Genomic DNA, 11,456 nt, shown 5'->3' on the forward strand with positions numbered 1-11,456 from the left:
AATTATTCTTATACAGGAAATTCCAGAAAATAGTGCAAACTTCTAAAATTCATAGAAATTCAACCGTAGCTCCAAATCAAATAATTTATATATGAAAAATTATCAGAAAAATTCAATCTATCCAGCTGTACTGTTTTCATGCATGTTACAACAACTTATGGCTGCTGTTTAGGCCAAATTATATAAATGGCATTTAAACCCTCACATATGGAGTTTGAATTTGAACCTAGGGTTCAAACCAACTCCATTTAACATGTTGCTAGTTGCATTAGCTTAAAACACAGCATATTGACATGTCATGATCATGCATCATATTGTGCATTGCATTGATTGTGTTTTCCTTCTCTGTTGCCGGTAATTGTCCCCTCTCGATAGATGTGGTTCCGACGATGAGTTCGATGACACCGATGAAGAACTATACTATCTTCAGAAGTGCCAGGCAAGCAAAACCCCCTTGTTCATTCCGATACAATCCCACTCTCTCGCTCCTGCTCTCTTTTACTGCATTAGGACAACAACGATTCATCTGTTACTTGCTGCGGTAGTTGAACCCCTTATCCTCTGCATGACCTGTCATTGCCACAGTAAATAGATGAAACCCACTAGCATGAGTAGGAGTTGTTTGAGCCCTGATGTGCCTACTCATTCATGCTTGTTTGTCATGCCTACTATTGCTTAGAGTTGTGTCAGGTCTGATTCATCGGGGATGAATTGGATAGTGGTGAACATGTCCTACTGTGTGAGAGCTAAGGGTGTGAACACGATTTGGTAAAGGTAGCGGTGAGAGGCCATGTAGGAGTACATGGTGGGTTGTCTCATTGAAACCGTCCTCAGGAACTGAGTTCTGTGTTTGTGATCCATGAACAGTTACTACCACACATTGGGTTCCGGTAACTCGACCCCTCTCGGCTTATTAACCGCCTCGATCTCTGTCCAGGAGTTGCAACTAGTTTCTGGTGTTTGTAGGTTGTGTTAGTATCTACCAAGTGGTACCCGGTACAGGTGGGCTTGGGACAGACTAGGCACCGTGGCACGGTGTACCAAGCGTAGATCCATCCGTCGAGGTGGGCTTGGGAACCCTGTTCACATCGTTTGGGGCCGTGAGCGACACCCCGGCTGGATCTCCTTGCGGATGGAACCCGAATAGGCGATAAACCTGGACTAGAGACTTGTGTGGTTAGTCAGGTCGTGGCCGACTCCCTCGCCAGGCTTCCGCTTGAAGGTTGCCGAGGTACACGACGTGTACATGGTGGTAAGTGGCGAGAGCGTGTGTGACGAAGTACACCCCTGCAGGGTTAATATGATCTATTCGAATAGCCGTGTCCGCGGAAATGGACTTCTGGGTTGCCTGTACAGTTCATAGATAACTGAAAGTGGATACTCTAAAATGCGCAAGATAAGCGTGAGTGCTATGGATGGCGTTCTCGTAGGGAGACGGGAGCGGATCCATAGTGGTGTATTGATATGGTGAATATGTGGACTCGTGTGCGCCACCTCAAAAGAGTTACTTGCAGTCATAGTTCAGGATAGCCACCGAGTCAAAGCTGGCTTGCTGCAGTTAAACTCCACCACCCCTTTTGTTGATACCGATGCATATGTAGATAGTTCTGATGTAAGTCTTACTGGGTACATTTGTACTCACGTTTGCTTATTTTATGTTTTGCAGAGAGACGTCAGTCTCGCTAGTAGTTCCATGTGGACTTCGACGTTTAGCTTGATACCTCAGCTACGATCTTGTGCCCCCGGCAGGATCTAGTAAATAGTCAGGCTTCTCAGCCTTTTTCATTTGTAGATGTCTGTACTCAGACATGTTAAGCTTCCGCATGTGCTTTGACTTGTATGCTTGAATGTTGGGTCATGAGACCCATGTTTGTAATATCTCGCTCTTCGGAGCCTAATGAATAAATACTCCGAGTCGTAGAGTCTTGTTGTGATGCCATGTTGTATTTGCACATATCGAGCATATTGTGTGTATGATTGAAATGCTTGGTATGTGTGGGATCCGACAATCTAGTTGTCTATCCTTTGCAGCCTCTCTTATGGGGAAATGTAGTCTGGTGCCTCCTTGAGCCATAGTAGTCCGCTACAGCCCGGTTCACCGGAGTCCTGCTAGCCCAGCACTACTGCTCTGGACACTTGACTGGCCGGCATGTGTTTCATATTGTTCCTGTGTCTGTCCCTTCGAGGAAATGTCACGCGGTGACATCCGGAGTCCTGCCTAGCCTGCTACAGCTCGGGTTCCCAGAGTCCTGTTAGCCCAGTGTTATAGCCCGGATTCGCACGCTGCTGACCGACACGTTCGATGTTGATTCATGTATGCCTGTCCCCATACGTTAGTGCCGCTTTGGGTTCACGACTAGCCATGTCGGCCCGGGTTCTTTGTCATATGGATGCTAGCGACATTGTCATATACGTGAGCCAAAAGGCGCAAACGGTCCCGGGCCATGGTAAGGCGACACCCGTGGGAGTACCGTGCGTGAGGCCGCAAAGTGATATGAGGTGTTACAGGCTAGATCGGTGTGACTTGGAATCGGGGTCCCGACAGCTTTGGTATCAGAGCCTGACTGCCTGTAGGTTTACGAAGCCAAACTGGTCGAATGTTGAGTCTAGAAATGCTTTAGTTATATAAGGGAATTGATTGTGGAAGGGAACGTAAGGCTCTTTTTACTCCTTATACCTTATGCCCTTCTGATCTGAGTCACCCTCTTCTCTTCTACGGGGATTAAGAACTAGGCTCCTCATCTTTCTATCAGGATCACGTGTTACTAATCCGTAGACTCGTAGGATTGTTGGTCTGAAGCCCCAGTTCAGTTTATACTACTTCCATGTGTTGACAGTTGATCTCGGAACCTTGATAGTATGATGTTGAGTGGTTATGCCACCATTTTGCAGGATATCTCAAATCCTTCTGAGCTTTTACAGCCGTTATGTTGTCCGAGTCACCCCAAGTTTCTAAATAGTCTGATGCATTTGCAAATCCTTTCTGTCCGTTCCCGATGTTCCTTTGGGCCAGATAAACCACACTAATCGGTGAGTTGAGGTACTCTGTTACCTCGACATATATGTTGGAGCTATTATTATGATCCTAGGTGTTATAGGGAGTCACCTAGTAATCTAGCCATGTTTTGTGTTCCCAGTGTGATGATTCTGGCCATTATTCTCGAAAGCATCCCGTGATGCAATTTAGTTAGTAGGCATTCTATTCTGGGTTCTTGACCCAAGATTCACTCTACTTACCTCGTGTTGATGGTGTTGCTCGTACCTTTAGGATATTAGTAACCTTTGCGATAGTCCTCGAGGTCCGTGGTATTTCATTCTTCCAAATACCATGAACTGCTTACGGCAGAAGTTCTTGAACCAAAAGATCACAATAAGAGTGCTCTTGATGAGTCCTCCATTCTGAATTGTGAATCTGCCAGTCCTACCTTTCTACATGGGTTATTCGGAAGAAATATGTTGAATTTGTTCGACATACTAATTCATGCATCCACAACTCAGAAAAACATATGTTCCTTTGGGTTGTCCCTCCTTAGCGGTATTCCGACCTTCATCTATCAATTGATAGTCAAGAGTATGTGTGCCATCGTGCTCATTGATGCCTATTATTCTTGTGGTCCGTCAAGCCATTCTATTCTGGATGGCTAGGAGAAACAAACTCCAGTACCTCGTCCATTTCTAGGATTGGGTCAAAGTAGTTGTATTCCGCAGATCAGAATGCCAATCCAGCTTTTGCTCTGTTCTACCTTGGAGTGTTACCATCTTTATGTCAAGAATGTCATGAGAATTGCACCACCTCTTATGAATTCCTGATGCAGTGATACTTCTCGCCATCATTATTCATTCCTCGGTCCCGTGTCGTCACAACCGGAATACCGACAAGTGAACCGTGATGTGTGAAATCAATACTCTGAGCAACTCGTTGCTTGGTAGTTAATGCACAACACTCTCATTCTTAGTGTGCTGGTTATTAAATCATCATCCTAAGATTGATCGTGCTACCTAGTCCTTATTTTTGGTGCACTCTTCAATCAATGAGTTAGGATTTTGTCAATCCTTGCTTATGTGATCATATCGTCGTGTCTGAAAAGCAAGATTGTTCTCGAGCTTAGTGACATATCAGTGGTACGTGATTTTCCGAATATCTTCTCGGAAGTATCACCAGGTTGTCACCTGACCGCTATGTTGAAATCGTGATCAAGTTGGTTTTCTTATAAACCACCCCTTCTCCAAGAATCTGTGTTGGATACCCCTGAGCTAGTTGGTTAAGCTTAACAACAACTTGGAGAGTTGGAAGATAAAAGCTTGCCCGACCATGCTCATCCCTAAGGGTTATCTCTTTGGTGTGTGTGTGTGTGTTGAAGAAAGATAATATCTCCAGCGATTGGTCCTCGTGATCAGTTGTTGGATCTATTGCCTTGTCAAAACTTTGACTTGAGTATGGGCTATCGTCAAGTCAAATCAGAACCAACGATGTTCGTGATGTTGTCTTACTCGTGGTCGATCTCTCGAGCATACACCATTACATCTTTTGGTCTGACCAATGCTATCACCGTGTTCACATGATGGTGGAAGTCCAGTGATATGGGAATTCCTATGAGTTGCTATTGAGCCCATCAACAGCATCTTGTCTCCTCCTTAATTCATGTTGAACATCAAGCTAGTGTTGGAAACTTTTGTAAGCATTATCTTCATGTCCCGCTTATGAAATATATGTTTGGTGTAAGAAGTGACTTTCTCCAAGCTCATGTGCATTAGTTGTAAGTTGCCGCCGTGAGTTCGAGAAAGATTGTTTTTGCTTCCTTTGGAATCATCCCAAGTCAGTCATGCATTCGTGCGAAGTATTCTATGGTTTGGTAGATTAATTACCTCCATTCCATATGTATCCCTAGCACACCAAGCCACTAACTGACTTGTTCAAGGAGAAGGAGTTCCTCCATAAGAGCTAATCCGGACTTATGAAAGAACTTTGATATCCCCGTTGATGGTTCCCAACCAGAACTCGGTAGTGTTTCATTGTAAGGCTACCATGTGGGCATGCTTGTCTGGGACAACGTGTTCACATGTTTGTAGCAGAACTAGCTCATGTTTTGGAGCTTACTACCGTAGTCCATCTTCCGAGAATCTCGCAACGCCATCTCGTCGATTTGTGTTGCAAACCTTCATTTTCTTCTAGACTCGATGAGTCTGGAATATCCTGTTACCAACCAGATCTGAATCTCAGGCAGATATGATGGTTGGAACATCTCCCAATAGCTATAATAATGGTCTTCGTAACCAGGTAAGTGGATGTTGTGGCCAACACACCCAGCCGGAAGACCTATTATTGTAGTATCCTGATTGATAAAGTTGGCCACCTCCCCATAAGGATTCCGTAGGATTTACTTCCGTAGTATTCCTTATGGATTCTCGTGTTTCCGAAGTCCGACCTTTTACTTGATGTTCTAGATATCAAACCATATCTATGAATGGGATATGCTAGTGCATCAAGGAGAACATTAGAAGCGGAGTGCTAAATGTCTCTCGGTCGATCATCCAGATTTGCTTCTTTGGCATTGCTAAGGTAAAATCTGAGAAAGTGTTATCTTCCTTTGCATCTGCATCCTCCATCACCGTTCATCATGGTAGTATGATGTGTTGCCAGGATCCTCAGCACGGATGTTGGTAAAACCTTGATGATTATGGAAATGCTCAAGTTCTTGAAAGCACGCTCAGTCACTAGGTTATGTCCTTGGTATCAACTGGAATGTGCCTTCCATTTGCCGAGTTGTCCTGTAACCATAGTTTCCTTCCAAATTTAGTGTGCCATTCTTTTGAATTCTTTCAAACGATCGTTTGTGATTGCCTTAGGCTGGTATAAAGAGTTTCAATGATCTTTGTATCAAAAGTAATTCTTTTGCCACTTAAGGGAAGAGTTCTTCGAGTCACCTTTCCTAAGGTGCCCTGTTATGGAGTCATGGCAATTAACTCCTCGCTGCTTTGGAACCCATGCACCTTATTATCTAAGCGTGGGATTGTTGCCCACCAAATCAAACCTCATCGTTTGTTCTTCCATCCCTCTCGATGTGTTTTGTGTCTCAACTCGAGATGTTTCAGCATCTCATTCCGCGAGTTGATCTTGTATAGCTCGATCTTCGAGAAGATCAATCCTGTAGAGTTTCCCTCTCTTCCGTCATCATAGTTGGATGAAGCTCTCGAAAGAAAAGATGTCAAGATCAAGATGATGCAATGAATCAACATCTTCGAGGAGAACAATTGGATCGTGAAGATTACGTTAGTTTGTGTTCCCCTTTCATCTTACCCTACGCTTGAATCTCGGGACGAGATTCTTGTTTCAGTGGGGGTGAGTTGTCACATCCCTAGCCTTGCTATGCACTAGGCTAGCTTCATGTGTGCATCATGTTTAAATTTTGCCTAAACTTGAAATGGGGATGTTCAAACCCTAGCACCAAATGAAATCCAACTAGGGTCACAATGAAATATTTTCAATGATCCCAAAATGCCTTCATAAAATGTTCATCATTTCTGGATTGGGCTAAAACCCCTGGCAAAATGGTGCACACTTTTCCTAGGACATTCTGGATTTTTGAATTAAATCATAAGTATTTGAATTTGGACATTTAAATTCTATAAAATATTTTAAATGTCCAAATAATCTTGAAAGCATTTGAGGGCTGTTGGAAATAGTTTCAAAAGTGCCCACAATTATTCTCAGGATCTTACAAAATGAATTAGTATTTCTACTAATTCAAAACAGAGAAATAAAATAGAAAACAGAAGCAATTAAGTAAGAGAGAGAGAAGGCCACTGGGCCCCTCACCTGGACTCACCTGGCGCCCCACCACGGCCCAGGAGCTGGCCCAGCCCACCAGAGCCGCCACCGTCTCCCACCTCGCGCCAGAAGGACGCCAGAGGGACGCCGGGCGTGTGGTCGCCGCGCGCGAGGCCACCTCCTGCTTCCGCCGCTTCTGGACGCCTCCACGAGTGCCACGCCACCTCCCCGACCCCCTCTCACTTCTCCCTCGCTCTCTGGACCTCCCTTCCCCTCGCTCCTCTGTTCCCCCCCATGGCCGAGTATGCCGTCGCCGCCGCTCGCTGTTGCCACGACCACCGGGCCTCCCTCGCCCTTCCAACGTGCTCGAGAGCTCCGCCACGCCGTCCCCATCTACCCCCCAAGCCACGTGAGCTGGGAAGCACCGCAACGCCCTCGACGTCCCTATCTTCTTCCTCGGCCACAGGAGATCGCCGCCGGGATTCCGACGCCGTCAAGCCTTCCCCGAGCCCGCTTCGACGACCTCTGCAACCATCGTGAGCTCCCGCGTCGTAACCCCCTCTCCCCGAGCTCGATTACGCCTCTAGTCGTGCCAGCCGCCGTACCCGAGCGCCGCCGTCCGCCATGGTCGTTGCTCTCGCAGCCACCGTGCATCTCCGCTCAAGATTGTGCCTCCGGCGTGCTCGTGGAGCAACGATGAGTCCAACGCAGCCCCTAACTAGCTCTCCCGTGCCCCGGAACACCGAACCCCCGCATGTTCCCGAACTCCGGCCGCCGCCGCGAGCTCGTCTCCGGCGAGTACATCGCACCCCAGTCGCTGCTGCCTACCCCGTTGGATGCGGACGAGCATGGGCTACCTCCTGGTGGTCGCACCGCACCTAATAGCAGCCCCTAGCGCCACCCAGCTGCAGCTCCGCCGTGCGGAATGGTCGCCGCCGGCCAGAGTCCGGCGATGATGACGTGGCTTCGTCATTAGAGGCTAATCCCTTAACTAGCCACCTCACAGCCACTGACAGTGGGCCCTACCACAGGGTCAAACCCAATCAGCGCTGATTTTGACCGGGATTAGTCCCCGTGTCACTGACGTGTGGCCCCCACACGTCAGGTTTGACCTGGACGACCCCGCTGACCAGCTGACGTCATCCTGACGTAGTGCTGACGCAGTAATCTAATTACTGGATTTATTCTTATACAGGAAATTCCAGAAAATAGTGAAAACTTCTAAAATTCATAGAAATTCAACCGTAGCTCCAAATCAAATAATTTATATATGAAAAATTATCAGAAAAATTCAATCTATCCAGCTGTACTGTTTTCATGCATGTTAGAACAACTTATGGCTGCTGTTTAGGCCAAATTATATAAATGGCATTTAAACCCTCACATATGGAGTTTGAATTTGAACCTAGGGTTCAAACCAACTCCATTTAACATGTTGCTAGTTGCATTAGCTTAAAACACAGCATATTGACATGTCATGATCATGCATCATATTGTGCATTGCATTGATTGTGTTTTCCTTCTTTGTTGCCGGTAATTGTCCCCTCTCGATAGATGTGGTTCCGACGATGAGTTCGATGACACCGATGAAGAACTATACTATCTTCAGAAGTGCCAGGCAAGCAAAACCCCCTTGTTCATTCCGATACAATCCCACTCTCTCGCTCCTGCTCTCTTTTACTGCATTAGGACAACAACGATTCATCTGTTACTTGCTGCGGTAGTTGAACCCCTTATCCTCTGCATGACCTGTCATTGCCACAGTAAATAGATGAAACCCACTAGCATGAGTAGGAGTTGTTTGAGCCCTGATGTGCCTCGATCTCTGTCCAGGAGTTGCAACTAGTTTCTGGTGTTTGTAGGTTGTGTTAGTAGTCTACCAAGTGGTACCCGGTACAGCTGGGCTTGGGACAGACTAGGCACCGTGGCACGGTCTACCAAGCGTAGATCCATCCGTCGAGGTGGGCTTGGGAACCCTGTTCACATCGTTTGGGGCCGTGAGCGACACCCCGGCCGGATCTCCTTGCGGATGGAACCCGAGTAGGCGATAAACCTGGACTAGAGACTTGTGTGGTTAGTCAGGTCGTGGCCGACTCCCTCGCCAGGCTTCCGCTTGAAGGTTGCTGAGGTACACGACGTGTACATGGTGGTAAGTGGCGAGAGCGTGTGTGACGAAGTACACCCCTGCAGGGTTAATATGATCTATTCGAATAGCCGTGTCCGCGGAAATGGACTTCTGGGTTGCCTGTACAGTTCATAGACAAGTGAAAGTGGATACTCTAAAATGCGCAAGATAAGCGTGAGTGCTATGGATGGCGTTCTCGTAGGGAGACGGGAGCGGATCCATAGTGGTGTATTGATATGGTGAATATGTGGACTCGTGTGCGCCACCTCAAAAGAGTTACTTGCAGTCATAGTTTAGGATAGCCACCGAGTCAAAGCTGGCTTGCTGCAGTTAAACTCCACCACCCCTTTTGTTGATACCGATGCATATGTAGATAGTTCTGATGTAAGTCTTGCTGGGTACATTTGTACTCACGTTTGCTTATTTTATGTTTTGAAGAGAGACGTCAGTCTCGCTAGTAGTTCCATGTGGACTTCGACGTTTAGCTTGATACCTCAGCTACGATCTTGTGCCCTCGGCAGGATCTAGTAAATAGTCAGGCTTCTCAGCCTTTTTCATTTGTAGATGTCTGTACTCAGACATGTTAAGCTTCCGCATGTGCTTTGACTTGTATGCTCTGAATGTTGGGTCATGAGACCCATGTTTGTAATATCTCGCTCTTCGGAGCCTAATGAATAAATACTCCGAGTCGTAGAGTCTTGTTGTGATGCCATGTTGTATTTGCACATATCGAGCATATTGTGTGTATGATTGAAATGCTTGGTATGTGTGGGATCCGACAATCTAGTTGTCTATCCTTAGCAGCCTCTCTTATGGGGAAATGTAGTCTGGTGCCTCCTTGAGCCATAGTAGTCCGCTACAGCCCGGTTCACCGGAGTCCTGCTAGCCCAGAACTACTGCTCTGGACACTTGACTGGCCGGCATGTGTTTCATATTGTTCCTGTGTCTGTCCCTTCGGGGAAATGTCACGCGGTGACATCCGGAGTCCTGCCTAGCCTGCTACAGCCCGGGTTCCCGGAGTCCTTTTAGCCCAGTGCTACAGCCCGGATTCGCACGCTGCTGACCGACACGTTCGATGTTGATTCATGTATGCCTGTCCCCATACGTTAGTGCCGCTTTGGGTTCACGACTAGCCATGTCGGCCCGGGTTCTCTGTCATATGGATGCTAGCCACATTGTCATATACGTGAGCCAAAAGGCGCAAACGGTCCCGGGCCATGGTAAGGCGACACCCGTGGGAGTACCGTGCGTGAGGCCGCAAAGTGATATGAGGTGTTACAGGCTAGATCGGTGTGACTTGGAATCGGGGTCCCGACAGGTGGAAATCCATCTTTTGGAAATCTCAATGGATTGTCGCTGAGTCAAGCAGTCACCTCCTCACCTCTCCTTGATTTAATTATGAACCATTGTTCGGAACTCGCTTCCATAGTTCATCTCCCGAGAATCTTCAATGTCGTTTCGACAATTTGTGTTGCACCTTTTCTTCTCAGGGATCCTGAGTCTGAGTTATCCTGACATCAATCAGATCTGAATCTCGGTCAGATATGATGGTTGGAACATATTTCCAAGAGTTATAACATTGGCCTATTTATGACCCGGTAAGGTGATGTCATGCCTAACACACCTGGCGGGAGGACCTATTGTTATAAGTTTTACTTTTTAGCAAGGTTAGCTATTCTTCCATGAGGAAATTGTAAGACTTACTCTATAAGTTGTTCCTGATGGATCCTTTTTGTTTCCAAAGTCTGATCTTCACCTGTTGACCATGTCAATGCTATCTCGAAGCATGTCTATGGTACTCTGATTTTAAACAGGAACATTTGAAGCCCAAAGCTAATTGTTTCCTGCTCAATTATCCACACACCGTTTTATGGGTAACGTCATGAAATTTCTCTCCCGTACCTAAAGAGTTTTCTACATTATATCACGTCATGGATATCATGCTCTGCTTGTCCTTGGGAAGGATATACCCTTGAAATATGTGTTTAAACACATTTTCCTTTCCATTCTTCTGTTTAATCTAATAATCATATTTTCCTTTCCATTGTTTGGTTTAACCTTTCTGGTGATCTATATGATCTGAGCAGTAATATTCTCCTGCTTATGTAAACACCTCGATGTACAACTCTGTCAGTAAGACCCTGTTATTATTGTTGGTGACATTTCGGTAACCAACGATGGACGAGAACTTTGCCTAATGGTCCACCTCGTTTCAACGAGCAGGAAAATGGTTCTCTTCGTCCCTCGCCCTTGGTACCGACGATGTTGCTGACATATAACTGACAGGCTACCCTCTGACATGCCTTGCTATCATGATCGTGCAAGATGTCACCGCCCTTCCTACTTTTAACCCACATGGTGGGCCCATAACCCACAGTTCCACAGGATCGAAACCTGACTCTCCTGTGCACCCCCTGTTCCCAAATTTATTCATCGCGCGTGGCCTCGTATGTAATTCACGGACCATCGTCCTACTGATCTATACTAGCATCAGACATAATACTTATTCCGATTGCTTTGAACCCCTTTCACACTTTGTTTCAGGCTTTGAACGATTGCCTA

Source organism: Aegilops tauschii, chromosome 7, assembly GCF_002575655.3.
Source record: "Aegilops tauschii subsp. strangulata cultivar AL8/78 chromosome 7, Aet v6.0, whole genome shotgun sequence".
In the NCBI taxonomy this organism is placed as follows: Eukaryota; Viridiplantae; Streptophyta; class Magnoliopsida; order Poales; family Poaceae; genus Aegilops; species Aegilops tauschii.